Source organism: Polyodon spathula, chromosome 13, assembly GCF_017654505.1.
Source record: "Polyodon spathula isolate WHYD16114869_AA chromosome 13, ASM1765450v1, whole genome shotgun sequence".
NCBI lineage: Eukaryota > Metazoa > Chordata > Actinopteri > Acipenseriformes > Polyodontidae > Polyodon > Polyodon spathula.
In genome coordinates this window covers 25,519,277-25,534,518 of record NC_054546.1, presented here as the reverse complement: position 1 = coordinate 25,534,518, position 15,242 = coordinate 25,519,277, and the positions used below count along the sequence as shown (strand labels likewise).

Below are 15,242 nucleotides of genomic sequence, written 5' to 3'. Positions count from 1 at the left end.
AATGCTGGATTTGTTCGTAATGTTACCCACAAGTTATTTCCCATGAAAGCCATACATGTGTCATCGATTGACAGCACATGAAGCTCACTTACACGTCTGGCAGACGTAATGGCTATGGTAGGGCGCAGTTCTGCTGACGTAATGGGCTCAAATGGGGGACCCATAAAGACCTGCAGTATCAGTTCTAGGTACCAGTTCTAGATCCCACTTTTCATGGGGGACCATACTTTTCATGGGAGGACGAAGCCTCCCAGCCCCTTTAAGAAATTGTACTGCCAGGAAATGTGCCCCAGGGGACACAGAGTCAATTTTGTTGTGGTACACTGACCTTGCTGCCATCAAACAGGTGTTGCAAGAAGGTTAATATCGTCTCAATAGGGCAGGTCACAGGATCGTGACTTTAGGCAATGCACCAGTCTCAGAAGACTTTCCACTTGGATGAGAACTGGGCTCTAGTGCTCGGCGCCCTAGCAGACTGTAGTGTTTCAACCACTGCATATGGCAAACCACGTCTGAATAGAAGGCTCCGTTCAATGGCCAGACCCAGAATTGGAGCTGGGCTGGGTTCAGGTGCCATAATAGCCCCTCCGCTTGGCTCAGGAGGTCCTTGCGCAGCGGGAGCTGCCACGGTTGACCTGACAACATGTCGGAGAGGAGAGCAAACCAGGGGCGCCTCGGCCATCTGGGTGTAACCAGCAGACCCTGTGCTCTCTCCACAGGTCGGCCCACGCAGTACAGAACCTCTCCCAAATCTGTTGCATCACTTGGGGATGCAGTCTCCATTCCAAGCTGTCTGGGGCTCTTCTGGACAGGAGGTCTGCTGCCTTGTAGTCTATACCGGGGAGGTGAACTGCCCTGATGGAACGCAAGTTTCTGTGTACTGAGGAGTCTGTGCACTGCGTGGTGAAGGCCCAGCGAGCGCAGGCCGCCTTGGTGATTTATGTAGGCTACCACTGTGGTATTGTCTGTCTGGAGCAGCACATGTTTGTGTGCGAATTGCTGGCAAAAATAGGATAACGCCAGGCTCACTGCTTGCAGCTCTTGGGCATTTATGTGCGCTTGTTGCCACTGTTCCTCTCCCATTCCAGACCGCTCCCCAGCCCAGGCTGGAGACATCTGTAGTGACCACTTCCCTTCTATGGGGGGATCCGAGGGGAGATCCGAGGTGCAGATGGCCGGGATGGAGCCACCACTCCAGTGTCTTACGGCATTGTCTGGACACTCGCACAAATACCTTGAGCGTATTTACCTTGGCTTGAAGCAGGCACATTCTCAGCAGCCCTAGTGGAAGGATTCTCGAGGTAGCTGCCATCAACCCCAACAACCTCTGATATATTTTGACCAAGCAGGCTCACAGAGTTCAGTTTGATCCCCAGGAACAAAGCTGCTTTTCTGTTGATGTATCGAGAACCTTAACTTCGTCACATGATCTATGACCTGTTTTGTGTGCACCTCTGCGCTTGCTTTGGAATGCATACAAACTAACCAATCGTCTAGATAGGCAGATTCAGATCCTGAACTAAGTGGAGCCAGTGCTGCATCCATGCATTTTGAAAATGTGCCAGGCACCAGCGAGAGGCCAAATGGCAGCACACAGAATTCGTACGTGTTGCCTTGAAAGGTTGAAGCGCAGATATCTCCTGTGCGGGGACGGATCAGGACCTGAAAGAAGGCATCTTGCAGGTCGATCGATGTGAACCAGGTCACCCGGTTGGACGGACTGGAGGATATGCTGTTCTGTCAACATGTTGAACTTCCTCTGTTTGAGAAACAAGTTCAGGACCCTGAGGTCCAGAATTGGTCTGAAACCACGTCCCTTTTGGGCACCAGGAAGTGCCTGGAGTAAAAACCGCTGAGGGCATCGCTTGAACTTACCAAGCGCACAGCATTCTTCTGTTGAAGACTGGCAATCTCCTGTTGAAGGAGTATCGCTCTCGCTGGTTCGACGGTGGTGAGGAGCACACCCTTGAGGTGTGGCGGACCTATATAGAATTGTAGAGCGTATCCGTGTCTCATTGTCGATAGCAGGCAGGAGTCCTGGGTGCAGTCTTGCCATGGGTCATTGCCTTTGGTCAGTCCGGTTGCGAGGGGGTTTGGTGGCAGCTGGGGCCCCTCAGGAGCGGTATCCCTTGGGCTTAGGAGGGGGCAGGTCTTTCTTAGGCCCCAGCCTCTGTCTTCAGCCGGAGAACCGATAACCCCTGGCCTGCGGTGGTCCCCTGTTGTTGGCTCTTCCTCTGCCTGCTTGTCTACTCTGGGGAGGAGGGTGGTGTTCAGGCCCATTTACCCCAGCAGGCTGTGAATGCCACCTTGGGCGCTGACGGTAAGCCAGAAGGTGCGAGAATTTGGAGACGACCTCTGTGGCCTTGTGGGACCACTCAACGGTCACATCAAAAGTCACCCCAAACGTCTGCCCCGGTGTAATGGGGGCATCCAGTAGCGCCACCCTCTCGGTCTCCTCGACATTGGCTTGTGTCACCCACAAATGCCGGTGAGCGGCCACCATCACCGCCAGCGACCTCCCCGATGCCTGGTCTAACTCCACCAGTATAGCCATGGCGTTTGCTGCTCTTAGTGACAGTGCTGCAGATGCGTACGCCTTCTTGAGCATGGCCCTTAGATGGGCAGGTTGGGTCCTTATCCCCCCTGGTGAAGGTGGAACCTTGCACCAATACCGTGACCCCAATAGTGGGGAATGTGCTTAGGCCCGCTTCTTGGGCTCCTGCAGTGTGTAGAGAGACTCTGCTGTTCTGGAGGCTGAGAGTGCAGACGCTGGGTTGCGCACCAATTCCAAGAAGTTCTGGCATAAAGGGAGGGCTTGCTGTGGGTGCCCTTTTCGCTGGAGAAAGCAGTTCCCTTCTCCTCCTGTTCTGCCAGCCAGGGAACGTCCGTGGCTGCAGCTGCACGCTGCATTAGCGCCCGGAACTCTTCCCTCCACGACACATGAGCCAGGGGCAGTAAGAAGCCCTCCGCTGTGGCCTGCCTGATGGATGTGGCTGGGTCCAAGACGTCTGATCTCGATGCCGTGAAGGACAGCTCGCCTGGGCTAGGAGGTAGTGGGGATGGGGAACGAGACTGTGGAAGCTGGGGCTGCCCGGTGGTAGGGGGCAGTCTGCTCTGCAATTTTAATAGGACTCTAGCATGGTCTGCTGAGCCCTTACAAAGCGCCACTCAGCCGAGCTTGGGTGCCTCTGACGGGGATCGTCTGCTCCTGCATGGGGAAGGGGAGCGGTGCCAGCGCGGCAACCGCCTGTCCCCTGGTGAGCATCCCCTTGAGCGGTACCACCTCGGTGGTGACCATCTCGCCTCCCCTGAGAGGTGTCTGCGCCTCTGTACAGGTGGTGGGGAAGGGGAGGGTGATTCAGGTGTGCGGGAGAGCTCTCTGGTCACTGTAGCAGGGGGAGTCCTAGAGGACCTCTGCGGAGGCCCTTGAACCACCTACCTCATTCTCCCATGGCTCGGGGAGAGAGACTCTCCTGGGGATAGGGCTGCTCTCCTGCGTTTAGTTCTATTGGAGAACTTCCTGCACGGAGAGCAGTCCAACTCACCCACCAGTGCTTTGGTCGCATGGTCTGGTCCTAAGCTTTTGACACAGGATCAGTGCTCATCCTGCTTTGGCAGCTTCACAGCACACTAGTGGAAACCAGCAGAGGACCCAGTCAACTGCACTGACATTGTGTCTAGGAGGGGCTGCTGTGCTCAGTGCTGAGAACGAATGGTCAGTGCACGGTCAATCAGCGCCAAGGTCAGTGCCGATGGGTAGCGCAGTCGGTACCGGGCTGTAGACGGCACCAAAGCTGTTCACCGGTGCCGAATCAGATGGTGGATGCGATCGGCGCCGAAGATGGTTAGGCCGATGCCGAGTCAACTGGGGCCGGGTAGGCGCTGCTTTCCTGTGAAGGTCGGCCGATTCAGTCGGCGTGGTCGCCGAGGGCAAGCGCAGCAGCGCTAGGAGAGCCCGAGGCTTGAGAAAAGCGCTAGGCCCAAGCTGTTTTTTTTGTTTTGTTTGTTTTTGTGGTCGTTGTGGCTGATTAAATCAGCGTAGAGGACAACGACGCAAGCCCGCGAGGTATTCTTACAGCACAAGAACAGCTCCCCACACAAAAGATTAAATTCTCAAATTGAACAAAGCTGGGATTCAAGGAAACACATGTACATGGATTAGGGAGTGGTTAACATGTAGAAAACAGAAAGTACTGATTAGAGGAAAAACTCAGAATGGAGTGTGGTAACCAGTGGTGTACTACAGGGATCAGTATTAGGTCTTGTGTGCAGTTCTGGTCACCTCGCTATAAAAAAGATATTGCTGCTCTAGAAAGAGTGCAAAGAAGAGCGACCAGAATTATTCCGAGCTTAAAAGGCATGTCATATGCAGACAGGCTAAAAGAATTGAATCTGTTCAGTCTTGAACAAAGAAGACTACGTGGCGACCTAATTCAAGCATTCAAAATTCTAAAAGATATTGACAGTGTCGACCCAAGGGACTTTTTCAGCCTGAAAAAAGAAACAAGGACCAGGGGTCACAAATGGAGATTAGACAAAGGGACATTCAGAACAGAAAATAGGAGGCACTTTTTTACACAGAGAATCGTGAGGGTCTGGAATCAACTCCCCAGTAATGTTGTTGAAGCTGACACCCTGGGATCCTTCAAGAAGCTGCTTGATGAGATTTTGGGATCAATAAGCTACTAACAACCAAACGAGCAAGATGGGCTGAATGGCCTCCTCTCGTTTGTAAACTTTCTTATGTTCTTATGTTCTTTGTACATGACCACATATTTAAAACAGCTTTCCTTTTGTTATTATACTATTAAAATAACAATGGAGTTCATTTCTGCTAAATCTTCCATACATTTTATTGTCTATTTCTTTATGCTGTATCTCTAAGTATAATCATTTTTCTATTTTCACATAATTAGCCATTTCACACCTTCTATTTCCAGGATCCTGGACAGCAAGCTGTCTCTCAAGAACCTCAAAGTGAATTTAACAGTACCCTCAACACTATGTAAATAATACTGTATCTTGTTTAAATTACATTATATATATATATATATATATATATATATATATATATATATATATATATATATATATATACATATATATATATATATATATATATATATATATATATATATATATAATATAACACACACACACACACTACCGGTCAAACGTTTTAGAACACCACCATTTATCCAGTTTTTATTGAAATTTAAGCAGTTCAAGTCCAGTAAATAACCTGAAATGGTACGAAAGTAAGCGGTAAACTGCCAGAGGTTAAAAATAAAAGTTTAGGTTACCAAAAACTGAAAAATAATGTACATTTCAGAGTTATACAAAAATACCTTTTTCAGGGAACAAGTAATGGGTTAACAACTTACAGCTGTTCTGTAGCAATGGAAGTAAATTAAGCCTTGAAAGTTGATGCTAACAATTCCTACAGCTGTCCCAACTTTTGTTGATTACTTACAAACCCTCTGTCTGTATAAAAGCAGTGTTGGAACAGACTGTGTTACTACACCCTCTTAAGCATCATTTGGACAGCACTGTACTGCAGGAAGTAGTATATTGCTATCATAATGGCGAGAAAATGGCAATTAACAAAAGAAGACAGACAGACCATTATAACCCTTAAAAGTGTAGGTATTTCCTTTAGAGAAATTGTAAAGAAAGCCAAGGTGTCAGTGAGTAAAGTTTCCTACACCATCAAAAGGCACTAGGAAACTGGAGGAAACTCTGACAGGAAGAGGTCTAGCTGACCCAAAGCCACAACAGAATCACAAGACAAGTTTCTGAAAGTCAACAGCTTGCGTGATAGGCGGCTCACAGGACAACAGCTTCAAGCACAGCTTAACACTGGTCGAAGCAAGCAAGTCTCAGTTTCAACTGTGAAGAGAAAGTTTGACAGGTCGAGTTGCAGTAAGAAAGCCATTGCTAAGATGGCAAAATAAGAAAAAGAGGCTTGCCTGGGCCATGAAGCACCGCCAGTGATCTACTGAAGACTGGAAGAAGGTCTTAAGGACCAATGAATCAAAATTTGAAATCTTTGGTTCATCATGCAGGGTTTTTGTACGCCATCAAGTAGGCAAAAGGATGGTTCCTCTGCGTGTGACACCATCTGTCAAACATGGAGGAGGAAGCGTGATGGTCTGAAGCTCTTTTGCTGGATCCAGAGTCGGCGACTTGCACAGAGTGAATGGTACCATGAACCAAAACAGCTACCACAGCATTTTGCAGCGCCATGCAATACCCTCTGGTATACGCCTAGTTGGTGAGGGGTCCATCCTACAGCAAGATAATGACCCAAAACATACCTCCAGACTATGTCAGAACTACCTTAGAAGAAAAGAACAAGACGGTAGGTTTCAAATCATGGAATGGCCAGCACAGTCTCCAGACTTAAACACCATCGAGCTGGTTTGGGATGAACTGGACAAAAGGGTGAAAGCAAAGCAACCTACAAGTGCAACACATTTGCGAGAACTTCTGCAACAGTGTTGGGAAGAACTTTCTGAACAAAATACTATATATATAGCCATTGTATGTATGTACGTATGTATGGCAAAATCGTAGAGGAAGAAAAAAAAATAGCAAATATATTAAATGATTACTTTTCACAAGTTTTTACAAAGGAAGATACTGACAACATGCCCCACATGTCATCCAGTTCCTATCCAGTTTTAAATAACTTTAGCGTAACTGAGGCAGAAGTGTTAAAGGGACTAGGAGCTCTTAAAATAAACAAATCCCCTGGGCCGGATGAGATCCTCCCAGTAGTACTCAAAGAAATGAAAGAAGTAATTTACAAACCGCTAACCAAGATCATGCAGCAGTCTCTTGACACAGGGGTGGTACCGACAGACTGGAAAATTGCAAACGTAATACCGATCCACAAAAAGGAAACAAAACTGAACCAGGTAACTACAGACCAGTAAGCCTGACTTCTATTATATGCAAACTTATGGAAACTATAATAAGATCCAAAATGGAAAATTACCTATATGGTAACAGGGTCCTGGGAGACAGTCAACATGGTTTTAGGAAAGGGAGATCGTGCCTAACTAACTTGCTTGATTTTTTTGAGGATGCAACATCGATAATGGAGAATTGCAAAGCATATGACATGGTTTATTTAGATTTCCAGAAAGCTTTTGACAAAGTCCCGCACAAAAGATTAATTCTCAAACTGAACGCAGTTGGGATTCAAGGAAACACATGTACATGGATTAGGGAGTGGTTAACATGTAGAAAACAGAAAGTACTGATAGAGGAAAAACCTCAGAATGGAGTGTGGTAACCAGCGGTGTACCACAGGGATCAGTATTAGGTCCTCTGCTATTCCTAATCTACATTAATGATTTAGATTCTGGTATAGTAAGCAAACTTGTTAAATTTGCAGACGACACAAAAGTAGGAGGAGTGGCAAACACTGTTGCAGCAGCAAAGGTCATTCAAAATGATCTAGACAAGATTCAGAACTGGGCAGACACATGGCAAATGACATTTAATAGAGAAAAGTGTAAGGTACTGCACGCAGGAAATAAAAATGTACATTATAAATATCATATGGGAAATATTGAAATTGGAGAAGGAATCTATGAAAAAGACCTAGGAGTTTTTGTTGACTCAGAAATGTCTTCATCTAGACAATGTGGGGAAGCTATAAAAAAGGCTAACAAGATGCTCGGATACATTGTGAAAAGTGTTGAATTTAAATCAAGGGAAGTAATGTTAAAACTGTACAATGCACTAGTAAGACCTCATCTTGAATATTGTGTTCAGTTCTGGTCACCTCGCTATAAAAAAGATATTGCTGCTCTAGAAAGAGTGCAAAGAAGAGCGACCAGAATTATTCCAGGCTTAAAAGGCATGTCATATGCAGACAGGCTAAAAGAATTGAATCTGTTCAGTCTTGAACAAAGAAGACTACGTGGCGACCTAATTCAAGCATTCAAAATTCTAAAAGGTATTGACAGTGTCGACCCAAGGGACTTTTTCAGCCTGAAAAAAGAAACAAGGACCAGAGGTCACAAATGGAGATTAGAAAAAGGGGCATTCAGAACAGAAAATAGGAGACACTTTTTTACACAGAGAATTGTGAGGGTCTGGAATCAACTCCCCAGTAATGTTGTTAAAGCTGACACCCTGGGATCCTTCAAGAAGCTGCTTGATGAGATTTTGGGATCAATAAGCTACTAACAACCAAACGAGCAAGATGGGCCGAATGGCCTCCTCTCGTTTGTAAACTTTCTTATGTTCTTATGTTCTTATGTATGTATGTATGTATGTATGTATGTATGTATGTGTGTGTGTGTGTGTGTGTGTGTGTGTATATATATATATATATATATATATATATATATATATATATATATATATATATATATATATATATATATATATATATATATACACACACACACATATACACACACACACACACACACACATACATACATACATACATACAATGGCTTGCATAAGTATTCAGACCCTTGACCAATTCTCTCATATTACTGAATTACAAATGGTACATTGAAATTTCGTTCTGGTTGATATTTTATTTTTAAACACTGAAACTCAGAATCAATTATTGAAAGGTGACATTGGTTTTATGTTGGGAAATATTTTTAATAAAAATAAAAAACTGAAATATCTTGCTTGCATAAGTATTCAACCCCTGTGCTGTGGAAGCTCCCAGTTTGCACCGATGAAAGAAATTGCCCTAACGAGGACACAATTACCTTACCATTGGCCTCCATCTGTGAACCATTAAAGTTGCTGTCACATTTTCTGGATAAAAACCCCATTTGAAGGATCATTGGTAAGGCTGTGAATCTGAAGGAAAATGAAGACCAAAGAGCATTCTACAGAAGTTAGAGATAAAGTAATACAAATGCATAGATTAGGGAAAGGGTACAAATTGATATCCCAGTGAGCACAGCTGGATCAATAATTAGGAAGTGAAAGCTGCATCACACCACCCAGGCACTGCCAAGAAAAGGACGTCCCTCAAAACTCAGCGCTCAAACAAGAAGGAGACTTATGAGAGAAGCCACAGAGAGGCCAACAATCACTTTGAAGGAGCTACAGACTTCAGTGGCTGGGAGTGGAGTAATGGTGCACCAATCAACCATATCAAGAGCTCTGCATAACACTGGCCTGTATGGGAGAGTGGCAAGAAAGAAGCTGTTACTCAAAAAGTACCATCTGAAAGCACATCTGGAGTTTGCCAGAAAGCATGAGAGTGACCCAGCTGCGATGTGGGAAAAGGTTTTTTGGTCAGATATGACCAAGATAGAGCTTTTTAGCCAAAATTCAAAGCACTATGTGTGGCACAAACCTAACACTGCCCATGCCTCAAGACACACTATCCTTACAGTGAAGTATGGTGGTGGCAGCATCATGCTGTGGGGATGCTTCTCATCAGCAGGGACTGGGCATCTTGTTACAATTGAAGGAAGAATGGATGGAGCAAAATACAGGAAAATACTGCAAGATAATCTGCTTCAGTCCGCTAAAAAACTGAAGCTTAGGAGGAAATTAACCTTTCAGTAGGACAATGAACCCAAGCACAAGGTCAAAGCAACATTGAAATGGCTCAAGAATAAAAAGGTGAATGTCCTACAGTGACCCAGTCAAAGTCCTGATCTCAATCCCACTGAGAATCTGTGGCACTATTTGAAAATTGTGGTTCACAAGCGTCGTCCAACCAACCTGAACAACCTGGAGCAAATCTTCCAAGAAGAATGGGCCAAAATCACTCTGACAATGTGTGCAAAGCTGGTACATACTTACCTCAAAAGACTTAAAGCTGTTATTGCAACGAAAGGTTGCTCTACCAAATATTAATGTGTGAGGGTTGAATACTTATGCAAGCAAGATATTTCGTTTTTTTATTTTTCTTAAAAATATTTCCCAACATAAAACCAATGTCACCTTACAATAATTGATTTTGAGTTTAAGTGATTTAAAATAAAATATCCAACAAAACGAAGTTTCAATGTACCATTTGTAATTCAATAATATGAGAGAACTGGTCAGGGGTCTGAATACTTTTGCAAGCCACTGTGTGTGTGTGTGTGTGTATATATATATATATATATATATATATATATATATATATATATATATATATATATATATACACACACACACACACACACACACACACACACATATATATATATATATATAATGATTGCAAACAATCATTTTAAAGAAATGTGGCTGTCAGCTTAATCTTTGGTTATTCGTGAATAACTCATTTTTGTAATGCATTATAACATGTTCAAATAAAGGGTTGACCAATATACATTCATATAGTTTTACATAACACTATATGGAATGGAGTGGCACTCAAAAGTACTGGCTTAAGTCAAACAATTTACCTGCAGTCTTTTTACGGTACTCGCTAGCATGAGTGAGTGTTCAACAAACTTCAAAAGCATTTTATCTAAATAAGTAGGCTATGTTTAATACATACTACTTATGAAACAAAATATGAGTAGTTGTTGAAAGTGTTAGCACCCTGCTCCATTTGAAACAATGTTTTTGGTGTTTACTTTAGTAGGCTACAGAAGCCCTGAAATGCAGATTTAAAAAATAAATAAATACATTTTTAAAAAATCAGAAACGACAGTTTCTTTACTTGTACGTGTTAGTGTTGCATACGTGACGGCACTTCTGGTTTTATTTTTTCACATGCAGTTCACAGTTTCCGTAATTTAGTTTAATACATACTGATTATTAAACTATACGATACTTACCAACAATGTATTTTCAGAATTTTTTGAACACAGATTCAACCTATAGATAAATGTAAGTATTAAGACAGTGTGGGAATATTTTAGACTGCTAAGCAGGAATCAACAGAGTACTGTATCATGTATTTTACTGTTTGTGTTTATAATAAAAACATTAATATAATAAAAAAGAGGCTATTTTTCTTTTTTTACACCTATTTAAAATGTCCAAAATGTCTCTAATGTTTACAAAAGAGAGGAGGCCATTCGGCCCATCTTGCTCGTTTGGTTGTTAGTAGCTTATTTATCCCAAAATCTCATCAAGCAGCTTTGAAGGATCCCAGGGGGTCAGCTTCACAACATTACTGGGGAGTTGATTCCAGACCCTCAAGATTCTTTATGTAAAAAAGTGCCTCCTATTTTCTGTTCTGAATGCCCCTTTGTCTACTCTCCATTTGTTCCCCTGGTCCTTGTTTCTTTTTTCAGGTCGAAAAAGTCGCTTGGGTCGACATTGTCAACACCTTTTAGAATTCTGAATGTTTGAATTAGGTCGCTGCGTAGTCTTCTTTGTTCAAGATTGAATAGATTCATACATTCAATTTTTTTAATCTGTCTGCATATGACATGCCTTTTAAACCCAGAATAATTCTGATCGCTCTTCTTTGCACTCTTTCTAGAGCAGCAATATCCTTTCTGTAGTGAGGTGAACTGAACACAATATTCAAGATGAGGTCTTACTAATGCATTGTACAGTTTTAACGTTACTTCCCTTGATTTAAATTCAACACTTTTCACAATGTATCGGAGCATCTTGTTGGCCTTTTTTATAACTTCCCCACATTGTCTAGATGAAGACATTTCTGAGTCAACAAAAACTCCTAGGTCTTTTTCATAGATTCCTTCTCCAATTTCAGTATCTCCCATATGATATTTATAATGTACATTTTTATTTCCTGCGTGCAGTACCTTACACTTTTCTCTATTAAATGTCATTTGCCATGTGTCTGGCCAGTTCTGAATCTTGTCCAGATCATTTTGAATGACCTTTGCTGCTGCAACAGGTGTTTGACAACTCCTCCTATTTTTCTGTCATCTGCAAATTTAACAAGTTTGCTTACTATACCAAAATCTGAATCGTTAATTGTAGATTAGGAATAGCAGAGGACCTAATACTGATCCCTGTGGTACTCCACTGGTTACCACACTCCATTCTGAGGTTTCTCCTCTAATCAGTACTTTCTATTTTCTACATGTTAACCACTCCCTAATCCATGTACATGTGTTTCCTTGAATCCCTACTGCGTTCAGTTTGAGAACTAATCTTTTATGCGGGACCTTGTCAAAAGCTGTATGTAATATTACAACGCCGCAGCAACATTTCATCTTCCTTCATTTGAACGTTTTTAGAACCTTGTTTATCTTGGAACAAATCGGTGCAACAGTGCTGCTTTGAGCACGACGTTGCTGCAACGTCGTTACATTAACACAATCAACCCATTTATTGACTAATACATATATACTATATATATATATATATATATAGATATATAATATATATATATAAATATATATATAATATATTATAAATAATCAGTTATTTCTGAGAAGATAAATGAATTTACAATTTCCATTAACTCGTCTAAATAAGTTATTTTGGTTTCAACAAAACGCTCCAAACTCAATAATGAATTTCTTCCCATCTTCATTTAAGTATAAATAGTCTATTCACACAGCAAACGTATGAAAATCATTTTATTTAAAAAAAACAAAACAAAAAAAAAAACATAACCCTAGGAAATGTTGTATGCAGAAGACACTGAAATTGTCCGTCAAAACGAGAGACTTGTAAGGTATGTCTGAGCAGTAAAAACATTAATAAAAAAATAAATAAAAACATGCCAGCTAACCAATGAGTGAGGCTGTGGAATTTGGGTGTGGTAAGATGGCCGACGAATGGAGCCGGTAAAGGCTACCCAGTGTTTATAGATCAGTGATTAGGCCTAGGGACGGGTCCAGGATGTATTGTGCGTTGGGCATTTGGTACTGTACAATAGCAGGAAGCTGTCTGCGTGAGAGAAAGGAGTTCATAGTCGTCATAAAATAACAAAATGAACCGAAAGCATGGTTCTGTGCGCGCGCCTCAATTTATGCATGTGTGGGCCGGCCCACATGCAGTTTTTGTAAAATGTCCCAAATAAACGGCGACCTCGAGGGGCCCTACGTTACAGTTTAATTTAAGTATCGATTATCCTAGCCAGAGAGAGAGAGAGAGAGAGAGAGAGAGAGAGAGAGAGAGAGAGAGAGAGAGAGGGTCAAAGGCAGTGAGAGTCTGCAGCGCTAAACATGTTGCGAAACTCTTCAGAGTTCAGTTTCATAAAGCTGCAGACAACAGACACACACACACTGTTTAGTTTGACATTGTAATGTAATTATTTCTTTATCAGTTTGTCAAAGCAAGCATTAAAAATATTACAGTAAACTCGGATTTGTACACAGTACAGTACTATGTTAAGAAACAGATTTCATAAATATGTGAAAACCATTTAAAAAAGTGCAACTATTGTTTAGAACTCCTTAGTGGCCAATGTATATTGCACGGTGTATATGGAAGAGCTTTTGCCAGTACATTATTAATAATAACAGCGTGTAATGCTGCAATAAGCCGACTACTGTAAATTTGCCTGCAGGATAATAACAATCTGACTTTATTGAACAATGCAATAACGTGGCGCAGCCCTGCGAAGAACCTGCCACTGAAAACACGCCCCTCAGAATCGTGCATTTTAAAAGCACAATATTATTCATATTTTTGTAAAAACTTGCCTGTATAACAACACCACGTCTTCCAGGTGCTGCGATTCCTTGATATCTTTGACTCGGTGCTGCGCATGCACTGTGCTCGCCGCAGCCTCTCACTCAGTCGAGCAGCGGAGATCCAGAATCGCAGTCTGTGCTGGTTAGGCACCGCGACGCTCGTTCTGCTGATGGGTGCTGCGTGCGGAGCGTAGTGGAGGTTCAGTGCTATTGACGTATTGCGCACTCTGGAATAGAAGCAGACTCCCGTCCCAAGGCCCAGGTAATGGAACACCGAAACGCTAATTTTTGTTTTGTTTTGTTTTTTTCATTTTTTGTCTGTTACTCTATAAACAGGTACATCTATTCCAATAATAACTTTTAATATTTTGTAATAAATAAAACTTTTTTAAAATGTGGAATGTAAAACAAGAAGGAATTATAGAGCTGTGTCAAAATGAACATTATACAGTGGGGCGGGCGGGCTGTCTGTCTGTCTGTCTGTCCGTCCGTCCGTTCGTCCGTGGCTGCGTTCACGAGAATTTTCGCCGGCTAGATTGCAGACTTTGACAGTGCAAAGTTCTGCACAGATGCGCGTTCTTCGGGCTGCTGTGTGACGTCACTCAGTTCCACCCACTGAAACCTATGCTGATCCTGCACAGACCTGCTCTAAAAAGGCTGGCGGCGGCTGTGAACCAAAGAGACGATGCAGAGCTCATGAGTGCCCTGTCAATCGTAATTCAAATAGCTACTAAACTAGTGCTGCCCCCTTTTTAGGGGAGGGGAAGGACATGTTTCTTATGCAAAGAAGAGTGAACAACCTTGTAAACGCTAAATTCATGGTAACACTTTCAAATAAGTGCCTGTTCAGTTTATATACCACTATCATTAGATGTTTTCAATATGTAATAAATGAGCTTGATTAAGTTTTATATAATTTCATTTGTAAAAACAAAACTCATTATTTAAAGAAGGATATTCTTTGTAACACACAAGAACAATGTGGTCTTAATGTGTTGGATTGTTAGACTTCAGATATTATTTTTAATGTAAGCTGGATAAATAACTGTATTAAAAATAAGGTTAACATTTGGAATATTTTCCATAAATATGTCTTTCAGGGGGTTGGTGGTTTTGAATTCTTACTGAGATGTAACTGATGTGAATAAAATCCCTATTAAACAGGCTAATTTTCATAAGCAGGTACTATTAGCTTGGACATTAATGCAGAAGCATGATTTTTTTCCCCACATAGATACATCATTTGGAATAATAAGGATATAAGATATAAACATAAAACTTTTTTTTTTTTCAAAATTGGTACGATGATAATATTTTGTTGGTGAGTCAATTACTGTTTAATTATACTGAGTTTTTGACAATGTTTAAAATTCCAATTCCCACTAAAGAGTTTATAATAGTCTTTGATGAAATTCCTAGAGGGGCTTTAGTACTCTAAGAAGCTACAAAAGAGGGTGTAGTGTAGAATTGATGCCTACCATGTTTGTAGGTGGTATAAATATATTAATAATAATTGTAACAATAAACACATTAGGAATTTGTGTAATGATAGTAAGATTCCTTTGGCAAGATTTTACTGGAGTGCATTATTTTAGCATATAAATTGGAAGAAAGTTTGGAACGTCCCCAGTAGATATTGTCTCATCAGCAAAGTTAAAGAGGTATCTTATAAGATTGTTC

The 15,242-nt window shown here is 42.0% G+C and overlaps 1 protein-coding gene across 1 annotated transcript in view; it reads right to left on the bottom strand.

The window, feature by feature from the left end:
- pex5 (peroxisomal biogenesis factor 5) overlaps positions 1–14,178 on the bottom strand; it is a 77,069-nt gene extending 62,891 nt beyond the window's left edge. Inside the window, 1 exon segment of the mRNA XM_041268415.1 lies at positions 13,572–14,178. The gene's annotated coding sequence lies outside the window, so the exon portion shown is untranslated.
- Between the last annotated feature and the right edge of the window lie 1,064 nt (positions 14,179–15,242).